This window comes from Miscanthus floridulus, chromosome 2, assembly GCF_019320115.1.
Source record: "Miscanthus floridulus cultivar M001 chromosome 2, ASM1932011v1, whole genome shotgun sequence".
NCBI lineage: Eukaryota > Viridiplantae > Streptophyta > Magnoliopsida > Poales > Poaceae > Miscanthus > Miscanthus floridulus.
Genome location: NC_089581.1, coordinates 41489924 through 41503182, shown reverse-complemented (window position 1 = coordinate 41503182; position 13259 = coordinate 41489924). Strand labels below are relative to the sequence as shown.

General features: G+C 48.1%; 1 pseudogene; it reads left to right on the top strand.

Moving 5' to 3' along the window:
• The first annotated feature begins 7379 nt into the window (after positions 1–7379).
• LOC136536407 (serine/threonine-protein kinase 54-like) lies at positions 7380–12901 on the top strand (annotated as a pseudogene).
• Positions 12902–13259: the final 358 nt, after the last annotated feature.

The window sequence follows — 13259 nt, the reverse complement described above, 5'->3', positions numbered from 1 at the left end:
TACCCAATCTAGAACGAAATCATATTGATGTTGTATATTTACCTTCAGGTACTGCTCTTTGGTCAGATGCATTAATCTTGCATCTTCTTTCTTTACCTTTCAATGCTCATAGATGGCACAATAATCGATGATGGCCTGGAGCCACGCTCGTAATGCATGTCTGAGATGCGACCTCTAAAAGATTTGGCCGACGCCTTGGCCGCCCTCGCCTCGTAGCCCTCAACGCATTTGAAGAAGTCCTGCATATAGAAAAGATGTATCAATACACTAGTTCAAGAAACTCTAGCGAATGCAATGTATTGAGCAAAGTAGTGGGAGGAAGACTTACCCAAAACTCGCACATAACCCGCTCTGCCACGCTTTTGTACGTGTGGCCCGTCTCGTCCTCCGCATCAGGGGCGGCGACGTAGTGCTCATATGTGTAGGCCGGCTCTAGAGCTTCGGCGTAGCGAACCAAGCCTGGGAAGTGTTCCCTGCAGAGAAGACCCAGGATGCCATTGGGCAACCTTTTGTGAGCACCTGGGACCACGACCTTCCAAGACCTGCGTAAGTGATTAAGAAAAAACTGTTAGTTTCCATTGTGATTCTATCATATGTAGGAGCGAAAAAATATAAAAGTTACGTACTTTTGCCCAACGGGTCGAATGACCGGGCGTAGAGCCTCAGGTATCGGCCACTCAGGTAGGCTCGCCGGACCTCGTTGGTAGACACCCGAGGTTCCAGTGGAACTGGAACCGCCTGCCTCGACCTCCTGCTCGTCCTCCCGCTCCTCCTGCTTGTCCAGCTGCTCGACCTCCTGCTCGGCCTGCAGCTCGTCCTCTCCCTGCTGAGCCTGCTTGTCCACCTGCTCTTCCTCCCGCTCCTCCTCGGGCTCTGGTGGTGGTGCTGCTGCAGGCTGAGGCGGTGGCGCCCTAGGCCTCCTCCCGGCCGCCCTCCTCCTCCTCCCGTGAGGTGGTGCCGACCCCCCAGCTTCACCTGAGGGCCCTGGTGTACTGCCCCCCGTGTCGTAAAGCGACCTGACCACCCGCAAAGCTCTGTGGCCCGCCATCTTTGCACAATCACCTACAAGACATAAACAATAAGATTGGATTAGATGGATCATAAACAAGACATTATTATAAAGAGATGCAAAATAAATAAAGCATAATTAAAAAATAACATAATATTACATGTATTAGAATAATCATCCCCATCGGGATTAGCTGGATCATAGCTCTCATCATCACTATCAGCCATGTCGAAATGTTCAACACTTTCCAAAGGAGCAACTATGTCATCATTGCCATTGCCAATATGTAATCCTTCAAGTAACGCCAAGTCCTTCGCATTTTCCACCTCATCCCCCTCGTCCACATCAACATCCATTTCATTGTCTACTTCCATTTCCATAGCTCCGGTTAAGTCAATCTCAAAAGTCCCTTGTAGGCCCTCTTCTTGATAAAACTCTCCATCATATGTGTTTGGGTCGAAGTTGTAGTCTTCGGCATTTGGGGAAGGTGCTTTACCGTGCGGCGATACCTTGTGCACAATATCCCAACCCTGAAGACGAGGGTCCCTTTGGCATGAGTAGGGGAGATAATAAACTTGTGTGGCCTGTTGAGCCACAATATAGACATCCTTTCCGCCATAGACGGAATCTTGTCGAATTTCTACTAGCCCAAGGGAAGGACTTCGTCTCGTTTCTTGAGGATCAAACCAATGGCATTTGAATACGACAAGGTTAAGAGGTTTGCGACCACGAAACCTAAGTTCGTATATTTCTTCAATTCTTCCATAATACTCGGCCCCATCAAGGCCGCCAGTAAAAACTCCAGAATTCGTGGTTCTTCGATTGGGCTGGCTCTGCTCGTGTCTTGTTGTGTGAAATCGGTATCCATTCACATCATAACCAGAAAATGACTTGACCCTATGTTCAAAGCCATTGGCAACCTGTCTCAACTCTGGATTCATAGTCAAATCGGTTTGGCTCTGCAAGGTCAAGGAGGATAGATCGTTAAATTGGAATGTACAAGCAACTGGGAATGTCAATCGGTGAACGAGCTAAATTGCATAGTACCTTTTGTTTGAACCAAGAAATAAAATTGGAGATTCCATTTCCCGCACCTTGATGAAGAATGGTGTCACATTCTTGTGGGGTAGGTTCCCTTGATAGATGCCAGTTCTCATTAATAAACTCCCTGTAATCGGCGAGAAACAAGGAGGTTGGATGCAGAATGTTGACGGCATATTTAATTAACAAGTTCATGCAAGAAGCCACTTACTGCATGTACGGCTCCATTTCGGTAAGATTGGTGAACACATATATAATGATTGTGAGCCACTCTTCGTTTTTCAACAACAATGAGGTCGCATCACTCGCACTTCCAAGTTGCCCTTGGAAAAGGCTGAGTTTTGATTCATTTTCACCAGCATTGTAATGAGGGGGTCGATTATGCACGCTAGGAAGCTTGTCACCATAGTATGCTTGTGTGAAGTTAGTAACCTCCTCTAGAATGAATGCCTCCACCATGGAAGCCTCGATTTTGCATTTGTTTCTGCATTTCTTCCGAAGAACCTTTAGACATCTCTCGATTGGATAGCACCAACGGGCCTGCATGGGCCCCCCATTCGTGCCTCATACGGGAGGTGCAGAATCAAATGCTGCATCGAGTTGAAGAAGCCGGGTGGAAAGATCATCTCCAACTTACAGAGCAACACAGGTGCTATTTTTTCCAATTCTGCAACCACGCTATGAGATAACTCCTTGGCACAAAGCTGGCGGAAGAAATAGCTCAACTCGGCTAGCATCTTCCACACATGCTCAGGGACATAGCCTCGAAGCATCGCCGAAAGAAGACACTCAATCCATATGTGATAGTCATGACTCTTCAGGCCGTTGATTCGCAAGGTAGATAAGTTCACTCCCCTCCTCAGATTCGCTGCATACCCATCAGGGAACATTAATGTTTTGAACCATTCTAATACTTCTCTCTTTTGTTCCGGTTTCAATCTGTAATCGGCCTTAGGCCTTGTCCATTTCTTGCCGCTTCTAGGAGGTTGCATGTGTTGCTTTGGTCTATCACATATCATTGCCTGGTCAAGTCTCGCCTTTACATTGTCCTTCGTCTTATCCTTAATGTCCATGATCGTTGCCCAAAGCGCCTCGGCAACATTCTTCTCGGTGTGCATTACATCAATGTTGTGTGGAAGAAGAAGGTCGTTATAATAGGGGAGCATCATCAAGGGCGACTTATGAGTCCACATATGCTCCTCACCATATCCCACGAACCTACCATCTTTTCATTGATCCGGAGAGCATCTATCTGATCATGAACCTTGGCATCGGTCATCATCTGTGGTGTGAGGTCTATAACCATGACACCTTTAGTAAAGTTCTTGATGTCTCATCTGAATGGATGCTCAGTAGGGAGGAATTGTCGATGTTTGTCGAACACGGAATATTTGCCGCCCTTCTACAGCCAATTGAACTGCAGAGCTGCCTTGCACAAGGGGCATGGAAACTTCCCGTGAACACACCAAGCGCTGAATATCACATATGCTAGGAAGTCATGCATGGAGTATTGATACCAAACATGCATGTTGAAGTTTGTCTTTGTAGCTCGATCGTATGTCCATACACCATGGTCCCAAGCATGGACTAGTTCATCGAACAAAGGCTCCATGAACACACCCATGTTATTCCCAGGGTGTTCTGGAATTATCAACAACAAGAACACATTCTATCGTTGGAAGGAGACGCCAGGGGGGAGATTGAGAGGGATAACAAACACGGGCCAACAAGTGTATGGGACAACCATCATTCCATAAGGATTGAACCCATCTGTTGCCAGTGCAACACGCACATTACGTGCCTCCCCACTTTTGTTACGATGAATGTTATCAAAGTGATGCCATGCTTCACCATCGGCTGGATGTACCATCTTCTCAGGACTGTATCTTTTTCCATTTTTGTGCCATATCATCTGTTTCGCGGACTCCTCTGTCATGAATAGCCGTTGGATCCTCGGTATGAATGGAAGGAACCGTAGGATTTTCATGGGGTACGGACTCTTCCTCTTCTCACCATCACTAGAGTCTACCTCCAGATACCTAGAGGATTTACACTTTGGACAGTACTTTGCATCCGCGTATGCTTTTCTAAAGAGGATGCAGCCCTTCGGACAAGCATGTATCTGCTCATACGACATCTTAAGTGCACAAAGGACCTTCTGCGATTCGTACATGTTCTGTGGCAGAAGGTGACCGGCCGGAAGGATGGAGCCAATAACTGTCAACATTTCATCAAAGTTCTCTCGACTGAGGTTGAACTGGGACTTTAAGGCCATTAAGCGTGAAATGCCATCAAGCTTTGAAATCTGTGTGTGGCCATGAAGGGGTTTCCCTGCCGCAGACAACATGTCGTAATACGCCTTTGCGCTTGCCTCTGGCTCCTCCTCCTCCTGCTGCCTACGTCCGTCAGCGAAGTGTGCTTCGTGAAAGTCATCTAACCAAGCTGCTACCCTGGCATCAGCATTGTAATCCTCGACACGTGGTCTCACCACCTCCTCTCTCACACGATCGGCTTCACCGTGGTGGGTCCACTGGGTATAGTTTTTCATAAATCCATGCCTAGCCAGATGTGAAGTCATCACCTCCCTTGTCTGCCTCTTTCTGTTCTTACAGTTGATGCAGGGACAAAAAACGGCACGCGCTCCGGGAGCCTGGTCAAATACTTGCTTGATGAAAGCCTCGGTCTTGTCGACCCATTCTCTAGTAATCTCACGGGCGCTCCGGCGGCCCGAGTACATCCACTCACGGTCATCCATCCTCTAACATATATATCACCAAGTAATAAATATAACCATGGACTTGCATCTACACGTCGTTCCTACCATCTAATAGGTAAGGATAGGTCCTAATCCCACCCGAGGATGCGTAGATGGTGTTCGTTCCCATGGTCTGGTCCTATCCGAAACAGAATTTCGGCAGCACCTCCCCGCTGTTCTCCAAATACACGTCCCGACAGGGAGATTGTGTATCCGGAGAACAACAGGAAGGTACTGTTGAAACTCTGTCTCGGATCGGAGCAGACCATGGAAACTAACACCATCTGCGCATCCTCGGGTTGTCCAAAAAACGTGGACAATTCGAAACAGATACGGTTATTGATATGCAAAGATCTGCATATTTCTAACCGTATCTCTTTCGAACGGGAGACACCTAACTGGGTTACGTGGAGATACATGACCAGGACAAAGAAAGAGTGGTTATACCTTAGGTGGCGGTGAAGTCAGGCTAGCGGGGCCATGGCGGGTCGGTGCAGTGGCGAGGCGACGCGGTGCGGGCAGACCTGGGGACACCGGGGTACTCCGACTCGGCTCCTGCAAAAAGAAAGAAAGAAACAAAATAACGTCAACTCAAAAATTCGGCAGCATCTCCCCTGAACGGTGAGGTTTCCAAACCTGAAAGAAAACCACGGCACGATGGCCGACAACCACATATATATCAAGGAACCACATGCAGCTTAATTATCAACTACTACTACTCTAACTACTACAACTACTACTACACTAACTACTACTACCACTACTAATATGTTATTTTTTCATTTGTTTCTAAATCTGAATTTTGCTCTCGTACATATAAAAAAAGGAAGGAATAATGAACTTCATATGTTAGGATCACAAATTTAGTGAGAAATGAAGCTTCTCTAGAACTGGATTTGCTGATATAGACTGAGGTGCCCTGGATTTGCTGATGCCCAAAATATAAACGCAATTAGACAGCTGTGCTGATATAGACTGCTGTACTGATAGTTATTTAAATTTAATTGCATTTTATATACATAGCATAAAGCTTAATACTGCTGATTATGTTGACACAAGCAGTCTATATCAGCACAGTCTGATTATACTACTGCTACTATATAAACCAAAGGCGTGATCGATCCATGCCCTTAAGATTATATTTTTCATATATTTCTTATATGGTGTCGGATAGCTCATTTTTCTTATTCCTGCGAAAGCACAAGTACACTTGCCGTTCCTCTGGAAAGTAATGTATTTTTGCTGCTTCCCTTGTTCCAAGCGATGAGAGAGGAGATGATTCCTCTGAAATGACTTTTCCCTACGTTTCCTACGTTCTTCCTTCAATCCAAATAAGGCCTAATTTTAAGGGCGTGCATACATGCTATTATCTGTATTCCAAATTGTAAGTCGATTTGTCATTTATATAGATTTTTACAACGTTTCTAAATATCATGTATACTGATGTATAAGAAAAGTTACCTAGAAAATCTAAAACGACATACGATTTAGAGCCACAACCGATAGATCAGATGCTCCGTACGTCTCTTTAATTACGTGGTAAGTAAAACCAAAGATAGACCCTATCGTAATTCACCTTCACTTGAGAGCAGAAATGTACCAGATTAGCTGACGTACAAAACACTATGGCCTATTTGGTATCCATTTGCATCCTTAGTTATAACCACGTCTGGTACCTAGTTTACTGAAACGGAGTCATAAGCCCATGCCATTGTAATTTTTTTTCGCTTCAATTCTAGTCATAAGCCACGTCTGCTATAGTGGATAGAGCTGAACTTGAAAAAAACGTCGCGAGCAATAATCTATACCTACCTAATAAGTAATAATAAGGAGGCAAATTTTCTGCCTCTTTTTTAGTCTTGGCTTTTTTTTCTGGCCCATTCTAACATCACCTAACTGTCCAGTTCGTGGCCCTCTAGCCGATTCTGGCCCATTCTGGCTAAGTTTCATGTTACTAGAATCAGTTAGACTTGAAACAAGCAGATTGAGCTGCATGCACCATAAACCTTTCCGTGCACTGAAATCCATCCTAGTATTTCATTTGCACTATCAACTGAACATTTTTATTCTCCTGATGGCTCCTGGAACTAAAATCATAAATTATTATGCCTCGTGCAGATTTCTGTGTTTGAGTAGGGGTCAGCAAATATGGATTAAGATTTAAGAGTGAATGTTGTGACAAGGCTGACTATTCAGATGGCTCCTGAATTTCAGAAATGTAAATCTTGAGCACGAAAGATGTTGTGACAAGGCTGCAATCTTTTGTCTACAAAGAGTTCTTATGTGGGTTCTAATCACAGGAACAATGTATAATTGAATTTTGACAGGGAATTTCAAAGAAATTTTAACGAAGCTAGCATTCGCCTGAGCGAGTACTGTGGATCAGACCTATATCCTCTGCAGCCACGCTTGAAGATGTTGGTGCCTCTCCTCCTCGCTCCTCTGCTTGGGGGAGAGGACGGCGCGCCACTCCTCCTCGCTCCTCTGCTTGTGGGGGCGGGACGAATGACGTCGTTGGCGTGCGGGGCGAGACGCCGGCGGCCGTCGCCGGCGCGCGCGGGCGGACGTGGCGGGATGGGGCGGGCTGGCCGGGCTGCGGCGGAGGCGAGGCTCGGGCGGAGCGGCGGCGGCAGCGCGCGCGGCCGAGCGTGGCGGTCTGCGGCGGCGGCGGGGCTGCGGCCGAAACGGTTCACCTTGCGCGGCTTGCGGGGCTGCGCCGAAACGTTTAAGTGGTGAAGCCACTTTGCCGAGAGCCAGATCTGGGAGGCTCTCGGCAAACCTTCCCCCTTTGCCAAGAGCCCCCAGATCCGGCTCTCGGTAAAGCTATTTTTTTTTCAAATTTCGTTCGAATTTTTTAACTAGCTAACTGCACAAAAAAATATATAAAAAAATAAAAATTATTATTTGCCGAGAGTAGCTCTCGGCAAACCATTGATCCAGGCCAGGTAAAAAAAAGAAATCTGCGCCAAGAGCGGGCCTAGTTGCTCTCGGCAAAGAGCCTTTGCCGAGAGCAATCCTCTGAAGCTCTCGGCAAATAATATCCAAAAAAAAATTAATAAACAGCAAACGGCTCCGGAAAAATACGAAATTTTGCCGTGTTACAACTTATGCTCTCTAATGGCTATACAAAAAGTTTGGAACTCCAAAACTAATTCGACCGTGACATTGTTTGAAAATCCTAATGACTCCTTCTCAACTTTATGAAACGTATTCGGAGATGCCTCATATTGTAAGAATCATACGCAACCACTTGTGCGAAACATTTTCAATTTTTTACCACAGCCTCCAAGTGTGATACCATGACTTCATTGCAAATATCACAATTTTCTGACTTCGTTTCCTTTTTTAAGAATTTTTAAATCGTTGGGCGACATATGTTCGTGGTCTTCGATTCGTAAAATAAAAGGTGAAAAAACGTCAACAAGATGTTATTTGCCCTCAATAATGCATAAATAGCATGAATATCATTTTCTACTTAATTTTTTCCCGTGTTTAAATCAATCGCTGTTCAAATTTTAATCGATTAAAAAACTTCTTGAAATGCAATTAATTAATTATATATAGCAAATAATTACAAAAATACACAAAATTTTAATATTGAGTACAACCTGTAGTATGTCTATAGAGAAAAAAGTTTGGAGCATATGAAAGAAAAAATAATTTAATTGGAGAGAGTTAGGAGAAGAGAAACACATGCACATGAAATATAGAAACCACATTTGCCGAGAGCCTGGGAGGGGCTCTCGGCAAATATTTGTCGAGAGCGGCGCTCGGCAAAGAGGTTTGCCGAGAGCAGTAACGGAGGGGCTCTCGGCAAAGCGGTGACGCCGTCAGGGCAAGTCACGGCTATGGGCCCGCGGCAATGTTTTGCCGAGAGCCTGATTTTGCTGAGAGCGCGGCCTACGGCAAAGGACCGTTTTGCCGACGGGCATTTTTTGTCGAGCGCGGCTCTCGGCAAAATGGCCCACTTCGCCGAGAGCTGTTCCTTGCCGAGATGCAGGCCCACGGCGATCTTGTCACTTGTCGATGGCCGGTGTTTGCCGAGAGCCGCTCTCGGCAAACATTTTCTTTGCCGAGAGCCCGCGTTTTTGCTCTCGGCAAAAATCTAGGATATCGGCAAAGGACGTTTTTCCGGTAGTGCCTCCCTCTCTCGGCCCCCTCCCTCCCTCTCACTGCCCCCGCCGCCGGTGCCTGGCCCTCGCCGCTGGCTCCCGACGCCGGCCCCCCTCCCTCCCCTCTCTCCCTCTCCCGGTCCCCCTGCCCCGACAGAGGGGACGGCACCCCGAAGCCCCATCGGCAGCACGCGGGCCAGGGGTGAGCTGCAGTCCCCTGGCTGAGAGCGACGGCGCGTGGTCCAGGGGTGAGCTCCCCTCGCGAGAGTGGCGGCGCGGGGCCGCGAGGAGCTTCCCTATCGAGGGCAGCGGCGCGCGGGCCCCTACGATGAACTCCCCGCCCTCTCTCCCTCTTCTTACCCCTTTTGCGCAAGCGCCGCCGGCGCCCAGCCCCCACTATTGGCTCCCGACGCCAGCCCCCCTCCCTCCCCTCCCTCCTTCTCCCGACGCCTCCTGCCCCAACAGAGGGGACAACACCCCCAAGCCCTATCGGCGGCACATGGGCAAGGGGCGAGCTACAACCCCCTAGTCGAGAGCGGCGGCGTGTGGTCTAGGGGTGAGCTCCCCCCGCAGGAGTGGTGGCGTGGGGCCGCGAGGAGCTTCCTCATCGAGGGCGGCGGCGCATGGGCCCCTACGGTGAGCTCCCCCGCCCTCTCTCCCTCTTCTTACCCCTTTTGCGCAGGGACGTGGTGACGTGGTGGCGGGGGACATGGTGGCGGTGACGGCGTGGTGGCGGGGGACATGGTGGCGGCAGCGGGCATGGTGGCGGTCGCGGCGGCGTGGTGGTGGCGGCGGGCGGCGTGGTGGTGGCGGCGGGCGGCGTGGTAGTGGCGGCCTGGTGGAGCGGGTTTTTTTATATTTTTTGAAAATTCTTTGCCGAGTGTCGGTTTAGCACTCGGCAAAGTGTTTGCCGTGTGCTCAACAAAAAACACTCGGCAAAGACTGCTTTGCCGAGTGTTTTTTGGGCTTCACCGTATGCCCTGGACACACGACAAAGCTACTGATTCCGGTAGTGCGTCCACTTTGCTCCATGGAAATGGTGGGGCCAATGCCTGCACGTGTTGCACAGACGAAAGCGTGACATGACATGATGTGATAGGAAGGGCTTGTAAGGATGACAACGGGGCAGGTCTAGACCTTAAGCCCACGGGTTTTGGACCTGGTGGGGGCGGGGCGGCTCTACTTTTCGTCCCATGGGTTTTCGGGCTCAGGGACCCAGAACGGCGCGGGTCGGGGTCGGGTTTTGAGTCTCCCCCGTGGGTGCCCGTTGGGGACCTGAAGTTTTAAACAGCATGCTAAAAAAGCCTACCATAGCCAGCCCAAGTTACATGTAACCCAGGTAGCCCAAGTAGCCTCTCCCCAATCCGCTGCCACAGCCGCATTTGCGACTCCACCCGACCACCCCCGTGTCCACGACTCTGCCACTGCGCCCTCGAGACCGTGAGTGCGACTTTGTCCCTGCGGCCCTCCGCCACTTCGCTATCGGCCTGCTGCCCCTGTGGCCCTCTGCCGCAGCCCCCCCCGCCCCTGTGGCCCTCCCTCGCTTCGCTGCTAGCTTGCCGCCCTTGTGGTCCTCTGCCCGTCCGCCATTGGCCGAGCAGCTCCGCTGTGCCCCCTGACAACCCCGTGCTCATCCCCGTCGTGAAGGTGTGCCCCACTGCAAGCTGCAGCCTCTGTGTACTCGGGTCTCAGGTCCCCCGTCGAGTTTTGGGTCCCTGTCGGGTTTGGGGACAGGGACAGATTTTCACCCGAATCGAGGTTCAGGTGCGGGTTCTTGGTGGGGTTTGGGTGCAGGTCTGCAGTGCTCCACTCGTCCTGAACTCAACCTGTTGCCATCCTTAAGGCCTTGGCAATGCAGAGCGCATGTGCCCAAGCCATGCTACATGGCAACAAAGGTCCCACGACATGATGGAAAACCGTCCTTCAGTATTTATGGACCGGGTTAGTGTTCCTTTACTTTCTTCGTTTCATAATTAGTACTATTGACTAGCAAATATGTCCGTGCGTTGCAACAAAAAAATGTTATAAACTATTTATAATGTTCATTCAGCCTTCTCAAGATTAGATGTGGCATTGTTGTGCTTGTCAATAGTGATTAATAGATACCATTGTTGTGTTCATCAGCTGTAGATATGTGACCAGGACAAATGGCAATGCTATTGGAAGCTCATTTGTGCTACATTTTGTCAGATTAAGATTTTATTTTTTTTATCCAATTCAATTTCCTTCATCTAAAATTTATTACTTTGACTTACAAGATTGTGGTCTTTAGACCATGGAGCACCTCTCTTCCTAGTATTTCTTTATTAGCAATAAATACCGATATCATTTAGTTTGGGCTGGTGCGGCAGTGGGTCTCCTTTTTCTGTTCTTTTTTAAAAATCTTTTTTAGTCAATTCTCCAAAGTTAACATCCACATACGTTCACTGTTTGAATAGGGATTCTTTTATCTTGTTGTCACAAATGACTTGTGATGCTTCATTGATCTTTTATTGTCATGTTGACATATGTGTGCACTATATGTACACAATTCCATGGGACAGATAAGTAATATTACTGTTTGGATTGGGGAGAAGATGGTTTTGCCACAGAAGCTGAAACTGCTGCTTTACGAACATCATTCAAGACGGAGGTTGCTGTTTGGCATAAGCTCAGCCACCCTAATGTTACAAAGGTGAATATTTTCATGCATACCCGTTCATCTTCATGTCTGTAGCTCCGTATAGATGCTTGTTCGTGTAGTAAAGCTGTTGATCCGTAGCTTACTGATTATTACCAAAATTTGCCCATGACCAGTTCATAGCTGGTATCTTCCATAAAAGATTTGTTCTTTTGTGCTATTGAGAAGTACTTAAATGCGTGGTGTTGTTTTTTCTCGCAGTTTGTGGGTGCATCTATGGGGACCACTGACCTTAAGATTCCAGCAAACAATTCCAATGGTGGTGCACGTACAAATTTTCCTGCAAGAGCATGTTGTGTCGTGGTAGAGTATCTCGCTGGAGGAACTTTGAAGCAATATTTGATAAAGAACAGTCGACGGAAGCTTGCTTACAAAGTTGTGGTTCAGCTTGCATTGGATTTGGCTAGAGGGTAAAGAACACTTAAGCTGAAATACTGCCATGCATTATTTTCTGTGAATCCACTGGTAACTGTCTGGACCTTTCCTTTGCAGATTGAGCTATCTGCACTCCAGGAAGATTGTACATCGGGATGTGAAAAGCGAAAACATGCTACTTACTCCACAGAGAAACCTTAAGATTGCTGATTTCGGTGTTGCTCGTGTTGAGGCTCAGAATCCAAAGGACATGGCTGGTGCAACAGGCACACTTGGTTATATGGCTCCAGAGGTATTTACTGGACTGACCTTTTTTTCTTTTCTGTTTCATAATGTGCATTATTTTCAGTTATTCCCATGCTAAAAATAAAATGTTCCTGTTCTTTGTATGTTCTATAACAGGTTCTTGATGGTAAGCCATACAACAGGAAGTGTGATGTTTACAGTTTTGGCATTTGTTTATGGGAAATCTATTGGTGTGACATGCCTTACCCAGACCTAAGTTTTGCTGATGTCTCATCTGCCGTTGTTCACCAGGTTTGCCCTGTGTTCCATTTACACTGCTGATGTGCAATTACTTTTTCCTTTCTCTCCCCCATGTAATGTGCAGATGCCAAATATATATACATTATTTTTTGTAATCATTCCTTCTTTCTTTCGGCAGAATTTGCGCCCAGACATTCCTCGCTGCTGCCCAAGCGCATTTGCGAATGTTATGCGGAAATGCTGGGATGCAAACCCAGATAAACGCCCTGATATGGATGAAGTGGTGCAAGCTTTTAGAGGCTCTGGACACGAGCAAAGGCGGTGGCATGATACCAGATGGCCAATCATCAGGATGCTTATGCTTCACGAAGGCTCGTGGTCCATAGATTCTTTTCATGGTACTCTTTTCCCTTGGCAACATTTTCCTCATGTAAATGACTGGGCCAGGGCATGGCTCTCATTGCGCGACCCGTGCAGTCGGCGCTTACTGTTCTCCCTACTTGCAGTCCAGTCGCCTCGCCCGCTCCGCTCCGCTCTCCGCTCCCAACCCTAACCCTAATCTCCACTCGCTCATCGCGGCGCAGCCGATCCCCGCTCACCCAGTCGCCTCACCGGCTCCGCAGTCCGCTCCCAACCCTAACCCTAATCCCCACTCGCTCGCCGGCTCGCCATGGCGGTGCGGCGCAATCTCTGCTCTCTCTCTTTTGGCCGCATCCACGATTTGACGAATCTAAGCTCTCTCTCGTGATCTACTGATCTCGTCCGTCGTCCCCAACTCCGGTGACCTCGATCCACCTATCT